Source organism: Erithacus rubecula (assembly GCF_903797595.1).
Source record: "Erithacus rubecula genome assembly, chromosome: 13".
Taxonomy (NCBI): Eukaryota; Metazoa; Chordata; class Aves; order Passeriformes; family Muscicapidae; genus Erithacus; species Erithacus rubecula.
The window spans coordinates 5371796-5386988 of record NC_136665.1 but is presented as its reverse complement, the minus strand read 5'-3'; the positions used below and the strand labels follow the sequence as shown (position 1 = coordinate 5386988).

At 42.2% G+C, this 15193-nt stretch overlaps 1 protein-coding gene across 3 annotated transcripts in view; it reads left to right on the top strand.

Moving 5' to 3' along the window:
• Positions 1-11114: 11114 nt before the first annotated feature.
• PRKCD (protein kinase C delta) overlaps positions 11115-15193 on the top strand; it is a 58583-nt gene continuing 54504 nt past the window's right edge. The window contains exon 1 of one of the 3 annotated variants that reach the window (XM_079317280.1): positions 11115-11234. The gene's annotated coding sequence lies outside the window, so the exon portion shown is untranslated. Of the gene's footprint in view, positions 11239-15193 lie in introns of all 3 variants that reach the window. The other 2 variants (XM_079317281.1, XM_079317282.1) reach the window with 2 other exon arrangements.

The following is a 15193-nucleotide window of genomic DNA, read 5'->3' as shown; positions in this document are numbered from 1 at the left end:
CTGAGTAGAACACTGCACTAAAATTCTATTAATAATAGGAAATTTGTTCAAAGTAGCCCAAACCAACTGTTACTCATTAAAACCAACCCTGTCCCTTTAATATACCAATAACTTGGAATGTTTCCAGAGTTTCTGCCTATCTATGATTATACAATAAATGGGGAAAAAAAGGAATTCTGAAAATCTCTAAGACATCACTGCAGTTATTGGACACAGCAAATGTGACTTGATCTCAAGCAGGACACACAGCACCTCCTGCTCTGGGCAGACCCCATGCTGTGAATTACAACACACACAGGCTCAGTTTTCTGGACAAATACAAGTGTTTAAATGTGAACCACAGGTTCAACATATAGAGACCACAAGGAACAGCAGAGCTCCCAAGAGCTACAGGCAGTGCCTCAGGCATATACTTAGTCCCATGGTTTACAACAACATGACAATTTTTTTTATTTCATGGCATTTGCTGCAGTCTTTTGGATTAATGTGAATTGAAGTAGGTGGAATACACAGTTCCAGGGAAATTCCATTATAAGTTATCATAAATGAATCTTACCACCTACTATACCATCAAGTTCCTGTTGTGCCTACGGATTAGTTCACTCATGTATTTAACTTGTTTCTTATTAAAGCATCTGAACTATGAAATTGTACATTTTTCCAAAACTTGAAAGGCACTCACAAGGAACTCACTTGAAAAAATTAGTCATATTCTTGCATTTTTAGCCTACCATGACTGTACTCATGTACAGTCTATTTTTATTAAGATATTTTGTCACTTACTAATTATTTGTACATCTTCCCTGATTAAATAAAGGGCTGATAATCCAAATCACAACTTTATGAAAAATAACTTGATTTAAATATCACAGTATTAGAAAATATGAAAAACAACTTGCATAAAGGATATATTTGTATTCAAATAATATTCCCCATAGGACACACAATTTCTCCACTGACTATGTCGACATTTCATCTTCAGTTCTGGCACCAAGGAAAAAAATCCCAACTTAAAAAAAAAAAATAAGTCTCCAGAAACAAACCCAAGACCAAACCAAGAGTGACAATCTGCATACATTGATTAAAATTAAACTCACCCAGGCCTTGCTAGAGAGAACTTAGTATGGATTTCCTCATCCCATTCAAAACAGTTCTCCCATTTTGGCACAAGCACAGATCTTTATTAAGTGACTTCCAGATTAACATGGCAATGAAAATAATAAAAGTTTTTCTCAGCAGCCTTCATTTCTCCTGAAAGCTCATAGGTGGGGGTCAAAGTGATGCAATGTGAAGAGGAGCCACACAAATCCCTGGCCACCATTCTGGCAGATTTCATTAGAGGCAGTAGGAATATTGCCAGCCTAGAGGGAATTCAGGAGTTAAATATTTTGACTTTGACAGGAACATCTGTTTAAACCATCTGCACATTTCCCTTGTGACTATTTGTCCACCAGAATATGGGCTAAAGCTAAATGTATTCTGTATAACAAGAAATACCTGGAAAAGGAGGAAAAAAGAAGAGTAAAAGACAAGGAAAAAAGGGAAGAGGAACACAGAGCATCCAAACAATAACAGCAGAAGGAATGTCCAACACAAGGATATTCCCAAGAAAACAGAACCAGCAGAAAAAGTCTCAGAAGAGAAAATGAGAAAGTAAAGAAGAGACAAATCCAAGCTGGAACATTTGGACCCATATGCAAACACATTCAGCTGAAAGCACATGGCCCTGCCTGGGAGCAGACCCTAGGGCTTGAGTCTCCATTTGTTTATTTTTTCCTGGAAACAAAATAGGTTTCAATTTAGATTAGGATGACATTGAAGCTTTTTGCTGTGCTACTATAATTCCATAGTTCATTGCAATATCACAAACCTATCAAAGAAGTCCTTAGTTTAAAAAGGTGAGTTCTTGTTACACTCAATACAAGAATTAGGATTCGAGGAATTAAATCTTTTCAATATGAGATACAAGATAGTTATGATCATTTCCTCTTTTTTTTTTTTTTTAATTCAAGACTTAAATGATTCTAAAAAGGAGAGCACATAAAAATCCATTCTTTCTCCTCTGTCCACCCACCTGGAGTCAGAACTTGGTTTATGAGAAACACACTGGATCCTGAAAACATTTACAAAGATAAGTTTGGTTGTTTGTGTTTGGTGTTTACAGCTGGATGAATGAAATGCAGCAGTCAGCCTTTTGAGCAGCTCAGAGACCCACACACGAGGGCATTTAACTTCAAAGAAAGCATTGCAGGGTATGTGAGTACATGTATGGCTCTACTTCAGCACTCACAAACATCAGACTGAAAACTCATGTATTTGCAGGTGCTCAAAAAGTAATAAGCCAAATGCAATTCAACCTTTGGTGCTGCACGTGTGACTGAAACCCAGTTTGATAAAATCATCAGAGGTTAGGCTCTTTCCTACATGTCAGAACCATCACAACAGCTCCAGCTGCCAAAACAAACAACTTTTGCTGCCCTCCTTTTGTGTCCTCCATTTTCCCCACCTCTCTCAAGCACAGAAACCCATCATAAAGTCAATGCTGTCCAACAAAGAGGCAGAAAATGCACCATGTTTGTTTGGGGTTTGGATGTGCTGATACCTGGCTGATATTTCAGGAGTTAAAGGAAAGCCTGAAGCATTTCAGCCAGCATCAAAGCTGGCACAAGGTGCTCAGTGAGAACACGTAGGAAGGAGAGATGGGGGTGGCATGACTCCCTGCTCCACAGCTGAGAGCTGCTCAGTCTGTCCCCCGTGCTGGGAACCATGCAGGTTGTGGGCAGACATTTAGCAGATTTTCCTTTTGCTTCACAGCCAAGAAATTCAGTCAGACTGAGGATGGTGAAGTGCCCACAACAGAAGCAGCACCTGCCCAAGATAAGCATGGGCTCACCTTCACCTCCCCAGCTCTGCCAGCAAGAGGGGTGCACACAGAGAAACCTCTGCTCAGACTTTCTGCCTGGTCTCAAAAAAGTTGAATGAAACTGGCATTATATATATTTATTATCAAACTATTCATGTTTGTAGTCAGAGGGATAAAATAGAGGGGATTTTTTTCCACATGAGAATTAAGGACACATTCTAGAGCATTTGCTTTAAGCAAAAAACTTTTCCTGTAGTTAAAGCAAAACAAAACCATCCTCCATAGGGCAACTCAGAACAGGAATCTGGGTCAGGTGCTCTAAATTGCTGCTAGAACCACCTTGCTTTCTGAAGAAGCCTAGGGAAAAAAACATTTAAGAAGTGCAATCCCACAAATTCTGAAAAGGAAATTACAAAATTATGCTAGGTCTTTGCAATTCAGTGAAGCTTTTTTCCCAGATATATAAAAACTAAAACAGACATCCAGATTTTGACCCTTAAAGGACAGTTGTAAATATATGGATTTGACACAGACATATCCATAATTTAATTATTTTCTTTTTCACCATTACTGACACTCACTACTCTATCCATAGAGTGCATCAATCTACATTTAAACAAAGACCACAAGGGTTTCAGACAACCTGAGTGTGCCCTACTGCTATAAAGGAGATACAACAGGTATATTCTGAGGAGGAGGAGAAGGATGATATAAAATCATTAACAGAGAATAAACAATTTTTCTGAAGTTTTTTTTTCTGAACCGATACTTCTTCCTAAAAGCTTGAGCAGGTAAAAAACATATTTAACTAGACCAGGAATGTCTTCCTCTCTCCTACTTTGGGCCTACCTGGAAACAAAGTTTGGATAACCATAAGGGAACTATTATCCCTCCTCTCACCTCTTCCTCCTCCAAATGATTTATATCACTGCCATCCTCTACATAAGCAGCTCATAAAAGCTTCCTCACTGTTTTAAACCTGCATGTAGAACACATTTTCCTATAGAAGAAAGTGAAGGAATGTTAAAAGAAATTGCCTCCAAAAGCAGTTTTAAATTATTTTTTGAGTAAAAGTAGTAGGAAGCACAGCAAAGCTGTCCCTCTAAAAGTCTTGTTCTAATCCTCAAGCAAGTCAAAATCATTGGAAGAATGTGACCAATAAAGAAAAACAGCACCTATTTGTCCTTAGCAATAAAATTTATTGTACTGACAGCATGGGAAGGTAGACAGTTAAATATTTGAGTATCTGAATTGTTCTTCCACTTACCTTTCTGTCACAAAAAAAAATCCATTTTTTAATTACAAGAATGATGTGCAGTGAATCATGTTTGATATCAGCCTCACTAGGAGAAAAAATTCTGTGGTGACCTAGAACTCTAAGTCTACTCAAACTTCCTGTACATTCAGGTGTGGTGTAGGTCATCCAGGCTTGAAGGATCACATATACTCAAGTATGCTGTAGAACATAAAATATGTAAATCATTAACTATTCAATTATACATAATGAGATGTAAATTCCAGGATATTTAATCATACATAAAATAATTAGCTGACAAAAATAAAAGGGATTACAGACCAACTGACTTAAACTGCATGCATTTAAAAGTGGTTCAAAGACATGGTTAGTGAGATCAACACTAACCAGAAATCTGGGTTTAACCCCATAAACAGTTTCCAAGTGTGGCAGAGCAAGCCCAGGCACTAGAATTCAGCAGACCCAAGACACCATTCTGGTATCAAGACCCAACAACTCTACAGCCTCTTTTGAATATAATTTTACTCAGCAATCTGTTATGTCTCTAGTAAAAAAAAAAAAAAAAAAAAAAAAAAAAAATTTAAGGGTGTTAAAATTCATGTCCCAGCTGCTAAGAGGTAAAAAGTGACTGGATTTAGTCAAGAAACATGTGTGGAATACCGGCTGTAGTAGCTCTAACACCATAACCTGTCTACAGATACAGCAAAGTACTCTGCTGCACATGGACTTTCCAACTCTGTTGGAAGCAGCTTCAATTTCTGTTTTTACTGCTAAGTTCTCAGGGATAGAATCAATTTTTAGCCCATTATTAAAAAGTAGAGTACATATTCTCAGTGCCTTTATTATTTTAGCAGATTTTAACAGCAACATCAAATCCTTCCTTCACCCTGCTACATAGCAGCAAATGCACACAAGAAATGGGAGCTTGGTTTGCCCATTATTGGGCAAGGCCAAGGCAGAGCTATTTCCCCCAAATACTATCTCTCACCCACATGTGTTGACATCTCTCCCTGAAGTCTTGTGACTCAACATCCCTGCCATGACTCCAAACATCAGCTTCACCAAACTCTGCCCTCATGGTTCACCAAAGCTGCAACGTGCCTGGGGCAGGTGACCTCAGCCCTCCACCCTGCTCCTGTGCAAACACACACTGTCTGCAGTTTCATTATTGATGTTTGCTTTCATTTTAAATGTTTACTAGGATTGATTTTGCACACTATCTTGTTTCACTGATACCGTGTTTGGCTTTTGATAGCAGCAATGGCTGTAGCAATAAAAACAAATCCTGCTAAATTACTATCCTAACGTAATAATGGTCTAAATAATATGTGCCCCAGTACAGGCAGGACAGCTTGAAAGACATGAATACAGCATTATTAATCTTTATTTGAACAAGGGAAAATATCCAAGCCCACTGCCGAAGCAGAAAAGAATACTTGAGAATTAAATGTTAGTGGTACCAGCTGCCCAAAGTTGTTCATTTGCAGTGGCCAAACTGTGCTTTACAATGATACAATGGTGAGTGAAATCAGGATTCAAGCACACCCCCATCCTCACACCAGGTCACAACAGGACATATTCTTCCTTCTGCAAAGAAATCCTTGTTCCAGTCACAGAGTGGGACTGACTAACATTATTGTTTGACAGCATAGCCAAAGCATTTTAAGACAAAAAAACCCCAACTTCACACACCAATGCCATTGAGTTTGCAGTTTTGGATAACCACTTACACTAATAAAAGGAAAAACTTCAGTTAACACCTTCTGACCATAAGACAATCACCTGTAAAAATAACACTAGCCCTTTGTCCCAGGGATGGGGTGAGTGGTGAGTGTTGACAGCTCTTGCTGCTGTGCTGGCATGTCCTGCTCCTTCAGTGAGCAGAGAGCAGGACAGAGCTGCCTCTCCCTGCTGGGAGAGGATAAATCATGGCAGGGGCAGAGAGGAGAACAGCCAAACTCACCTGCTCTCCCCCCACAGCCACACCTCGTGCCAGCTGAGTGACAGAGCAGCAGCCTGACCAGGAGCACAGCAAATATAACAAATGAGATAGGGTTAATACCAAAACAAAGCCTGTGTGCATTATCTCAACATCTTACCACCTCATCAGATAGCAGAATCTGACAGAATTTCCTCAGCCTTGGAGCTCTTGATAGCTTTGAGACATCACTCTTTCAGCAGGAGCCACCTGAGTTGCCTCAGGTGATTCCACAGTAGCTGTGGCAGTTCTTCATTCCCCCCAGGTGAGCAGCCAAAGCATGAGGTACTACAAGCTGATGTCATGTGTTGATCTGAATTCGTTGACTTGATGGTCTCCAGCTTGTTCTTGCTGATTGATGAGAACTTACAGCTGCAAATCAAAAGGATTTGGGGAAAAAAACCAAAAATCACTGAGAACACCACAGTGTGAATTGTGCCCCTCTATGCTGCCTGCTCTTTGCACAAATATGATTTTAATGTCCTGGACCTTAAATTAACACCAAAAATTATTGGTTTTTTTAGAAAAGAGCTGAAAAACCAACCAAGAAATCAGAAAACATTTGCTTGTGTTCTTTCACAGCATGGTTTTCTCCAGCACTCAGAGAAATATAAAACCAACTATGAATAACACTGTGGTGAGCAAGAAAATTGCATGAATACATACACTTCCTTATTCTCCCATCTATATTAACTGCAAAGAAAAGCTGTCATAAGGGGAAGTAGAACACTTACACTGCTCAGAATCAACACTGGCAGCTGGCATGTTGAAACCAAATGTAAGGGGGTGTAGGCAGTAAACACCATAAAAACCTCTTTTTCAATTCTTCTTGAAAACTAACTACATTCTCAAATGTTCAAAATGCAGGGATCAGTCTCCTACCCACCACAATAGAAGGCAGCATGGGGTTATTTGTAAAACTTTGAGAGATTTTGGGTTCCTCTTATATATAGCCCATACTCTCCATCTTTTAGGAGCTCCAAGATGACATGTGCATCTACCTTGTATACAAACATGAAAAATAGGTTTTATTTAAGAAAGATGAAAAAAAGCCTAAGATTTTATTGCAATTACTCCCTCAAGGAAGTAAGTCTTTAAAAGCACCAAACATCACAAGAATGGACAATGCTCTAAACAGGCATCTCAGCAAAACTGTCAGAAAACTATTTATTTGTCTGGTTTATAAATGCATCATATATAAAAGTTCCTTCAAAGGAGCAGAAATGTGGAGTGGTTGGGATATAAGCATACCTCATTTTAATCTCAAATTCTGAAGACTCTTATCTGATAACAAAAAAGCCTCAGCAGTAACTCAGCTATACAAACATGTAGAAACTCACATGATTGCATCTGATACCAGGATCTTCCCCAGCACAGCCAACTAACTTCTACATCTCATCCTCCAGGAAAAGAAAATAAACCCATCATTCCACTTAAACTCTGCTAGGCATGGAACATTACTCATCTTCAAGCTCTAAAACACAGTAAATGAAGCACAGAGATGATAATTTCTCCTAGGTGTAGAGCCCACCCACAGTCTCTCCCCTGCAGACAGTGCTCCTGACTCCATTGCAGCTCTGCACAGGCACATGCAACACCCACAGAAGTAAACCCTGGCAAAGGAGGAAAAATGCAACTCAGTTCCAAGTTAGAGCAAATGGCAGACAGATCAACACAAAGAAGAAACCCCTTCTTAATCAGTATAAAGATCTGCAAAGATAAGCAGTAGAAATTAATGTCTGTTGTTATCAAATGAATCTCCGAAGTTACAAGATTTCAGGAAAGGCAGCTAACTCCTGTTTGATTTGGACATCAGTCCAAATGTCTATGGTAGCCAGACCTGCACATGATCAAATTCGGTATCTGTGTCATTGTTAATCCATAAAGAGCTCATGTCCTTCACAAAGAAAAGCATGAAAACCTGGAGGAATGACCTCACAAGCCTCTCACACCAACCTTAAGGCAAAGCTGATGACAATGAACAATGCCCAAAACACTTCAAAAAGTGAATCTACACAATAGACTGTGTAGAAGATAAAGTGTGGAAACTCCCATCACCACCAGACTCTTCACACCTCCCACTACTATCAGAAAAGAGGAAATGAGGCTTGGGGCTGAGAAACCAATGAAGTCCTGCTACAAAGTGGGGCTGTGAAAAAAAAAAAGGCAGCAACAGCCTGTTCAGAAATCACATTTTTGCAAAAGTTGTCATCTTTGCATAAATGAAGTATCTGCCATCAGGATTAAAGCCAGGTTTGTTTGCTGAAGGTAACAGGTACTGTAGATGTAGTCATTCAGCTCACAATAGATTATTACACACTTGTGGAAAGTGATTTTGCACCAGTCTGCTTCAGAAATCTTCAGAGAACAAGTACTTAACTTCCACTTGAAAATTTTCATTTATATTTGCAGCAGAAAGTTTTATCTCTAACTTTTGTTTATAGTGTGCATGCTCAAAGTCACATCATCCCTTACTGCCATCCTGTCATATGGCAAAAAACTAAGCAGCCTCATGTAAAATAGGTTTTTTGTATGTAAAAATACAAGAGAAAATCCAGCTGTGGGAGGCCCTGGTAGTTCATCATCTCCCCAGAGATCTTCTGGAACAAAGCAGTGAATTACCATGGGATTGGGAATTATTGGGATGTCTATCCAGTTACCAAAGAGATGAGATGTTTTAACTCAGCTTGAGACTGTTTTCTTTTTAAGAAATATCCAAAGACACATTTCAGAAAAATGGATCAGAGATAGTAATGCCCTTTTCCTTTCCAATAGTTACCTTGTAGTCACTATGAAATCCAGCATTTCTTACTATATACTCAGAAACTGACAGAAAGTACTGCTAAAGGATGTTCACTAAGAACTGATTTTCATCTCCCTCTCAAATCCACTGCACAAAAAATAGGTTAATAAAGCCTTCTGAGCTGCATTAGACTCTATTCTGAAAAAAGACTCTCCAGCTGTAGGAGCATTTACAAGCATTTAGTAAAGTAATATTTCCTGAGCTGTACAGGAAAAATTACAGAAAATAGGCAGCAAGAAAGTCTCAGTACCAGGAAACACCTCACATTTCTAAAGTCACACTGATAGTAGAGAAGACTCTCCATTTCATTTCCTGTGGATCAAATTTTTACATCTTTGCTCTGTCCTAATCCAACTTGAACCCATTGACCGAACAAAGACGTGAGAGGCAAAGCTCTTTAGGTCTTACAAAATTTTCCACAGTCCAAATGAGAAATGACTTTTTGTTTCAGAAAGACTTGGACAACAGTGATGCTCTAAATAATTGAAATGCAGCTGTAGTTAACTAATGGTTTGTTGCAACATTATATGGTAAGGTCACAAATGAAAATGGACTCTCTCTGACCACTTAGATGCCATTAAATATCCAAAGAGCATGAAGTCAAATAAAAAAAAATTAAAGCACTGTCTACAAATTTCACTGGAAGTATTGAAATGAGGAAAACTCCTTACCACAATTACCTTCTGCTTTTTCTCCTCTCATTCAAGCTAGTTTTAGTTTTGCTTTTATAACACGACATTCATGAACTGCTCATGCATATAAAGTCCCTCCAGATTTCAACATAACAGCAATCTACACAATTTTAAATGAGGGTCCTCATACAATTTAGATGTTCCTAAAAAAACAAAAAAAACAAACAAACAAACAAACAAACAAAAAAAAACCAACCAAACCCCCACACTTAATCATGCATAAGAACATGCATATGTACAAAATACTACATAGTTCAATTTGCAGCAGAAGTAAAAAGGAAATTACCTCAGATAATTCTGTCCTTTGCTTTCAGCCAAACTGTGATTAGCAATATAGCTCCTAGAGCTATCAGTTTTGAAGTAAGTTTCTTCAAATTGGACTCTTCAACTATAAATTCACTATGGACTGATTTATATACATATTATAGCCTTTCCAAGATGATGTCAGGCAGAACAAGCGAGGAACTTTGACATTACCTTGTAACTATCTTATTACCTTATAACTAACTTATTACCTTTGTAACTATCAAGTGAAATGTTCTGGAAAGAAGCTGGGCATCAAATGGGAGGAATTTGGCGTTTCAGAACGGACTCTACAGCAATGTAACAGCTGGGTCACAGCCCAGCAATGCCGACACCCCCACTGCACACCAGGGTCTGGCACCTGCCCGGAGAAACACGCAGTTACCACAGCACCACAAAAACACTGGGAATTTCATCAGTGTTTTCAGCTAGAGCTGAATGAAATCATTTAAGATGAAAACATGAGAGCAATTATTCGTGACCTGTGAGAGATAAAAAGTTATGACGAAGGTCTGCCTTGAAGTATGGAGGTGTTTTTCCTGGTTCTTGCACTTCACACATTCCTGTGCTCCAGCCCATCCCTAAAATATCTCATTTTAACACAAAGGCTTACAGGACTTGAAGAACAGCCGAACCCCATCACTCGGAGCGGAGCACGGACAGGGGGATCCTGGCTGGGACCCAAAAAACAAGCCAGGGAAATCCTCCGACTGCGGGCACGCCAGGCAAGGCTCAGGTCTCTGAGAGACAGCAGTGACCACTGAGCTAAAGGGTTTGACCCCGTTATAAAACAACACCCGCGGCTTCTAAGCCCCTGGAGAATATTGTAACCAAAAGCGCAATAAAGGCTGAGGACACCTGAGCACAGCTCCCCGCCGGGCAGGGGCTCACTGCGAGCACCTCAAACCCCGGGGCTGCCCCGTGTCCGGGTGTCCAGCGGACAAAACCTCCCAAACCCCAACCAACGCAGAGAGCCCAGGTGCGGAGCGGAGCCTCGGGCGGTGCCGCCACGGAGCGGGGGCAGCAGGGAGGGCACGGAGCCGCAGGGAGCCCGGGAGGGACAGGGACAGCCGACGCCTGGCACCGCGGCTCCGGGGCGGAGCGGGGCGGGGCAGGGCAGGGCAGGGCAGGAGGAGCCGCGGCAGCAGCAGGTGAGCGCGGCCGCAGCTGCGCCGGGGGCGGAGCGGAGCGCGGGGCGGGGAGCGCCGGGCCGGGCCGGGCCGAGCCGGGCACACTCGGCTCCGTCCCGCCCCTCCGCCCGCACTCCTTCGCTCTCCGCTTCCCGGGACAGCCACCGAAACTCGGCGGCGGCCGCGGCTCCCGACGGCTCCCCGGACGCGGTGAGTGCCCGTACCTGCCCCCGGCGCGGCGCTGCCGCCGCCCGGCAGTTCCTGCCCCGCGTGGGGTGAAGGAGGAAGCGAGACGGGCTCCGGCTCCCTCCGGCCCGCCCGGCTTCCGCGGGGCGCCCGGCGGGCAGAGCCCGGGGGAGGGAGATCGGGGGTCCGCGGGGCTCAGCCGCCGTCCCCCGGGCAGCGCCTCGGCGCCGGGGTGGGGCGGGAGCGGCGGGGCTGTGCCCGGCCCGGGCTGCCTCCTCCGGAGCCTCCATGTTGCGCTGCAGGCGGGGGGCTGCGGCCCCGGCCCGCCCGGGCGCTGCTCGGGACCGGCGGCTCGGAGCGGGGCAGGGAGAGCGCCGTGCCCCGGGCGAGGGAGCGGCCACATCCCCGGGCTCGGTGCCTGGCAGAAACACGGGAGTTTCCTCCCGGCAGAAATGCCAACTTTGGTACCACCAACTTTTATTCCCACCCAGCCGTCTCGGCTCTCTGTTTCGGTGTACGTGCCACAGTGAGTTGGAGCGGATGAAATGCTCAGTCTTTTAAATGGTCAGGTTTCCAGCTGAATGGCGACAGACTGTAAGAAATGAAGGAGCTGGGAGGAATGCGTGGTGCTTTTGTGTGCCTACATGCCAGGCGTGCATCTATTAAAAAACAATTTTCAGTTCATCGCTAGAGAATTCCCCGTTTGCATTAGGGCATGAAATATTAAAATAATTGGATTACAGCTTTCCGTGGTTACATCTGACATCTGTTTACTTGCGGGCCCTGAGTGTTGCACCACTTCACTTCTAGATTGTCAGCGTAGCACAGAGCAGAGTGTAGATCTGGAGCAAGGGGATCTCACAGGAGGTTTGTGAGCAAGGATGACATTGCCCTCTATCCCATCCCTTGGTGTGTCCGAGGAGAGAACTGACTGCAGAACAGATGGGTGTGGGACAGTCATAGATCTTTACCTGGTTTAAAGCCTGAACTGCAAATAATCAGTATCAAAATCCTTTATACACTTGCAATGCGTTTAGTTACTTTTAAATCTTTTTTGCTCTGGACTTGTACAGTCAATAGGCTATTACCAATGTAATAGCACGTTGACTCTTCAGCTTTCTATCTGTCAAATAATGCCGTGCAACACTGTGCTAATCAAATAGGAAGCTATAACCAACAGATTTCTGAGCAAGAGCACTATGAAGAAGTGCTTCTTAAGTGGTTAAGCAATAATTCATAAGCTTTTTTTTTTTTTAAGTGTATATGCAAGATTTCCTGTTTATTTCAGTTCCTGAAAGTGACTGCTGAAAATGAGCTGTTTGTCTTTGGACTGATAGATTTCAGTCACCCCAAGTCACTGCTGTGAGAACCTGCAAATACTGAGGAGAAAATCAAACACAGGGCTGCAAAACATAGGTTTAGATTTATTTTTTAATGTTTCTCATCCTTACCTTGGATTTCATAATAAAGTACAGGTGTGTGCTTTAATTTAAGAAATTATTAAATGCTGGCGTTTTCAGTTTCTTTGACCCACATTGTTTTACTATGTTTTGTAAAATGGAATACATCCAAGTTCTGAGGATGTATGATTTTCAGAATAAACTACATTACTTTTGGAACTTCAACAGCTTAAAAATTGAAAGGAGCAATAAGATATTTCACTAGTTGTTACTATTTGCCTGTACTGCTAAACACAAAATAATTTAGGGGCAGCATAAAAGAATTAAGATTTGGAATCCTTCGAGATTTTCATCCTACATCTCATAATTCAGATTTAGGTACGAAGGAATTGCTGCCACTCAGTGGCTGATACAAATATACAGAAAAATATATTCATTTACACAGATGTCACCTCTGTATGGGTAATGACAAAGTCATAAGGTGATTCTGCTCAGGCAATATGTGTAACTTAACTGATCAGGAAGATACTTGTATTGTTCTTGCCAGAAAAGAGCTCATTGGTTTTTTTTTTTGCCATTTTGTGCTACGTGATTTGTAACCCACCTTTTCATTAGACATAATCATACAATAGAGTCATATGTTTTTTATTGAATGCAACAGTGAAATAGCATAATAATTTTTATTTTTGATCACACAGCGTAGATGAAAAGATACTCTGTACAGAATGAATTATTTAGAAACTATTTTTAAACTAAAAAACTTAAGGAATTTTCTAGGTACATTTCTTAAAAAGTAATCTTTGGAAGAATCTCTCAAAGAGAACTTGGCTAATTTATGCTGTATAGATGTAGGAAATAACAATAAATCTTGGAAAGATGCCATCTATTATTAAAGTAACTGATTTCCTGGGAAAAGCATAGAAGCTTTCAGGCCTCTGAGCTTATTTTCATGTCTAAAAGCCACAGTCATGACAATTAAAGTCCATTCAGATTAAGTCTCATCTCTGGAAGTGTTCAGAGCCAGCTGAACAGGACTTTGAGCAAGCTGTTCAAAGTGGAAGGTGGAAGGTGTCCCTGTCCCCTGCAGGGGGTGGAACTGGCTGATCCTCAAGGTCCCTGCCAGCCTTAACCAGCCCATGATTCTGGTGGTGCTTCAGGGCCTCAGTTCAAATTAACCATCCATCCTTGTTCCCATTTGAAGGGCTTCCCTGTCACCCTGCCTCTGTGCTGAGGCACAGATCTGCACTCTGCCCATCCATAGCTGGGTCTCAGCTCTGGCTGCTGATCCCAAAAAGAAGAACCCCCCTCACCTCCCACTGCCCAGCTGTGCCTGAGGTGGGACTGTGGCAGCTGTGGATGTGCCAAGTTCACTCAGGACAGCTGATCCACAGGGAACTGCAGTGGTTTAGGCAGTGTAAATATGTTTCAGGTGTTGGCCAGCCCTGAGGAATGTGCCTGGGTCACGTTCATTGACACAAGTATTCCAGTTCCCCAAAGCTAACTCAGGCGTGTCTCTTCCTGATGCAGTCCCAGTGCATTGTGTGCCTGTAGTCCACCATCCCCTTCACTGCATTTGCAAAGTATGTACTTTAACTACTGCAGAAAGAATGGAGGTAAAAAGTATAGGCTGGGGATTGAGCTGTTTGTTGCACATGAGTCAGAGCTGAATGTGAAAGATGACAAGAAGGGATTTACCGTGGAGTCTGGGGGCTGGCTAACTTCATTAGGAGCCAAATTCCTCTGTTAATCATCCACTGATGAGAAAGATTATGTGACTTTTTACTCTGGGGTTATCCTTGCATTGCAATGCAGCTTCTCTATTCTGCTTATCGGGTTCTGTCCAAAAGCTGCCTAAAAAGCACTGAAACAGTTTGTGTTCCTGTAGTTTTTTAATTGCTGCTCTGTGGCAGAACTTGTCATCTTCCCCTGAGTCTGCCTTTATCTCCATAATCCAAGTGCAGACTTTATTTCTGTAGAGCTCTGTGTGGAGACCAAGGCCAAGGAGCAGGAGTAAGGAAAGGGGGAAAGCTGCACCATTCAGAGCCATTTGGGTAGCACATTAAAAGTAATCATTCTGCATCCGCTTGGCTGCACTTTGCAAAGATGCAATTAACAGAAATGAGCCTGGGAGAGCTCTTTACAGCCTTGGTAAAATAATGCTGAAGTGCTCTATGTTGTGCTCTCATTTCAAAGACAGTTACTTCTACCCTAAAGAGTTTTTACACTTTCCTAAAGGGGCACTGCCTCTTCAAGCCAGAGTTACCCCGACAGGTTTTTGTGGTATTTGAGGACTTCAGCAGAAATCTGCTCCATAGGAAGCAATGTATTGCCTCTAACTCTGCAGGACCACCTGGGTTATCCATACTGCCTTTGTGCCTGGAGGTGTGCTGGTGTGCTGCTCCTGTACCACAGGCACCAGGACAGGTAGAGAAATGAGAGATCTGGCACACAGCAGTACTGGGAGCTGCAAATCTGACCTTGGCAAGAGTCATGCAGGATTTATTTCTGGTCTGTTCTAGACTAGACTCTGTTTTTGCACGTTTCGTGGCTACAGAGGATAAAAATCTAATGTGTATATCTGTG